Here is a 3,777-nt window from a genome sequence, read left to right on the forward strand (position 1 = left end):
TCTGTAAATCTGAGAACCATACAGTAAATATCAGTCAATCATCGCAGACTTCATTGTTCTTTCGTTTCTACATCAATCATTCTCTGTTCTCGTTCTCTTTCCTTCGATCTTTTTGATCTTATGCCACCAGACATTTCAATTTTGATTGATGATACATACTACTTATATCTATCGACATCAGTAGCGCACACCATAATATTGTTAAACGAAATATACAGATATAATATACAGTAATAAAGGTAATTTCTCATGAAAGTGATTTCTTATTTCAATAAATCTTATTCGATCTCTTTTGCATCAGTCAAATTATAAATTTCATTTTGTTTCTATTGGAAATACAGGTCTTTATTGCTTTGAGATCAACCATACATTTTGTTCATAAATGCAATAAAATTAATAAAGGTCTATCCTGGTCTAATACGGTATGACAGCACAGCTCGATTCTCCATAGATTATTTCCTGGAAAGAACATGAAAATATACTTTATGACACTTAAAGTTAGTGTTTCTTCCCTGAGTTTTGCTGAAAATGACCGTTTAAGGATAACAACAGTTCTATAACTGCATTTACTATCTCATCTTGTAATTAAAACAAAGAATCTCATTTCATGCTAAGACAACAGTCAGCATGTATGTCGTAATCATCGTTAACTCAAAAGCAACAGATTTTTTAGTTGACCTGAAATTAAATTATAATGAATTCCAACGAAACTGACGGGCACAAAAATCTTTTTTTGAAGTCTCACAATGCCATATTAATACAATACATTACTTAAATAACATACAAGTATTCATAAGGTAAGTTGTCATTTCCGTAAGTATATGAAGTCAAATTATAAAACATTTATAAATCCATCGTTTGCTTCACTTGGTGTGTTTGTTTGATTCTTCCCATTGATTTTTGGGACTGCAACTGGTCAGTCTCTTAGTGGCATAAGTGCATACTGTGCGTATTGCCTCGATATTGCCTTAATTCACAAGCACTATAAGCAAACATGGACAGTGACTAGGCATTGGAATCCAGGATGCGCGTTTCGTCCCATTTGGGACTCGTCAGCTGGATGTACCTACATCTCAGAGTTGATGTTCACTCTGAGACTCAAACCCAGTACCTTTCGCTTCAAACGCCATCTCATTATCCACTTAGCTACTGAGTCCTGATAGCCACTTACTTGTGCAATGAGGTGAAGTTTGAATTCATTTAGTATTGTTTGTTTGAATCTTTCCAATAGGACGAAACGCGCATTCTGGATTCCACTGCTAGCCACTGTCTATCTTTGCCTATCGTTTACTTGTTAACAAAAAAAAAAACTATAAACTTATAGATATCAAAACCAAGGTTAGACTTAATGGTTTTAAATAAATTGAGTATTGAGTTGATAGTTAATGGTAAATATCCTTTTTGTTATAACCCAATGAGTAAAAAAGTTATATTTCTAACTTTTCATGACTTAATGTAAGCCTCTTCTTTACAGTAAATAAATGAAAAAATTCTAAGAATTCGCTAAAACTAAAATTCAGTTTAAATTAAATTTCATTTAATGACAATGGTGTTATGTAATAAAGATCTTGAAAGGTATTTATGAAATGATTACATAACAAAACAGTTTAGATACCATCAAAGTTACTAAGTAAAATAGTGTAAAAAGAATAAATAGATAAAATGAAATTGTAAAATAAACTGTTGAATGATATTTGAACAACCTAAAATGCAATAGAATAATGGCAGAAATTTACAAGAAATTGTTTAATAGGAAATATGTTAGTATAATTTTTTCCCATTGGCCTTCTTCTATTGTAAATGATGAGGGGGGAATAAGTTGTTTTAAAATAAATGGTTGAAGAATTTAAATATGATTTATAAGTTATAAATTGTAATGAATGAAAACTTGATGAGAACAATCAATTTCTCTGAAGAAGTGGCTTATTCTAAGTCACGATACATCGGAAAATTTAATTTTTCTACTCATCGAGATATTACAAATATATTATTTATTTATAATCAATTTATTGTTTAATACAAAATGATAGACTTCTTTCTTAAACAAACAATACTGAATGAATTTAAACTTCACCCCATCGCACAAACAAGTGGCTATCAAGACTCAGTGGCCGAGTGGATAACGCGATGGCGTTTGAAGCGAAAGGTACTGGGTTCGAGTCCCAGAGTGAACATCAACTCTGAGATGCAGGTACATCCAGCTGACGAGTCCCAAATAGGACGAAACGCACGTCAAACTGGATTTCACTGCTAGCCACTATCCATCTCTGCTTACCATGCTTGTGAATTAAGGCAATATTGAGGCAATACGCACAGTATGCACTTATGCCACTAAGAGACTGACCAGTTACAGTCCTAACAAATCGATGGGAAGATTCAAACAAACAATACTGAATGAATTCTTTCTTAAAATATGAAGACCATACATTAAATACTTCATTTGTAAATCCTCCATCAATTTTTCTTTGAATCGTTCTTGATGTTAAAAATTTTTGATTCCTTTACGTTTTTCTATCTGTTTTCTTCAATACAATATTCATAACTTTCTGCTGACAGCTATATCATTTCTGGTTGGTTTATATACTACTTATATCTGCCGACATAAGTAGCATACACCACGACAGTACCAAATATACCATTATTTTCATGTAGCATTTATGTATGGTTGTACAGTTTAAATCCTTTAATACTACATAGAGAACTTTGAGAATTTTTGAAAAACGCTATTATTTTATAGTTGAATACAAATTAGACACTGTACTGCATGAGTTTAATGAACAGAAAATATTATGAATCTAAGACACACTAGTGACCGATAGCAGTTGTGATACAAATCCAATAATAATTAAAGAAGTCAATCATCTACTTTTTTAAATCAGTAGAGTTGTGAATGTTCTGAAATTAATTAAAAGTGATGTAACGAGTGTTCACTGCTGATAATTTTTTAAATAAAGTGAAACCACCTTTTACAGTTTTCTCGACATAAATTCTTTCTAGTAGATATCCATATACTGTTAGATCATAATATAAGTCCTCTAAAAAATTTATTCAAATCTCCAGACAACTTCATTTTATATTGTTTGTTTGAATCTTCTCATTGATATTAAGGACTGTAACTGATCAGTCTCATGTTAGCATGCATACATCCTGTGCGGATTGTCTCAATATTACCTTATGTCACGAATATTATAATCAGAGATGGATGTTGACTAGCAGTGGAATCAAGGACACACATTTCGTCCTATGCCAATAAGAGATTGATCAATTCAGTTCTAAATATCAATGGGAAGATTCGAACAACCAATACAAAAATGAATTCAAACTTCACCCGATTTCACAAGCTTGTAGTTATCAGGACTCAGTAACTAAGTGGATTACATGATGACATTTGAAGTGAACAATACTGAGTTTGAGTCCGTGTATGAACATCAACTCTGTGATATCAGTACATCCATCAAAGCAGTCCCAGATAGGATGAAATGTACGTCATTGATTCCATTGCTAACCACCATACGTCTTTGCTTATAATGCTCCAGACAACTGCTTATTACCACAACACACAGTACTTTGACATTAAAAAGGAATTGGCGCGATCCTATTTTTCATGTAATCAAAATAAATTACTCTTATATTAGTTAGTATCTCTCTGATTACTTTAGTTAGGACAAACACAAATACGCATCAAAATTTCATGAACTAATAACACTGGATGAAATCTCATATTAGCTATTTCATTATTGTTCTTCTCATGAGAAGAACTATATAATATCGAAAAAT

General features: G+C 31.9%; 1 non-coding gene across 1 annotated transcript; it reads left to right on the forward strand.

Moving 5' to 3' along the window:
- Positions 1-2,104: 2,104 nt before the first annotated feature.
- On the forward strand, positions 2,105-2,171 carry Smp_tRNA_01002_Gln_TTG.1.1. The gene has a single exon. It is a non-coding gene (tRNA).
- The last annotated feature ends 1,606 nt before the right edge of the window (positions 2,172-3,777 follow it).

Source organism: Schistosoma mansoni (genome assembly GCF_000237925.1).
Source record: "Schistosoma mansoni, WGS project CABG00000000 data, supercontig 0302, strain Puerto Rico, whole genome shotgun sequence".
NCBI lineage: Eukaryota > Metazoa > Platyhelminthes > Trematoda > Strigeidida > Schistosomatidae > Schistosoma > Schistosoma mansoni.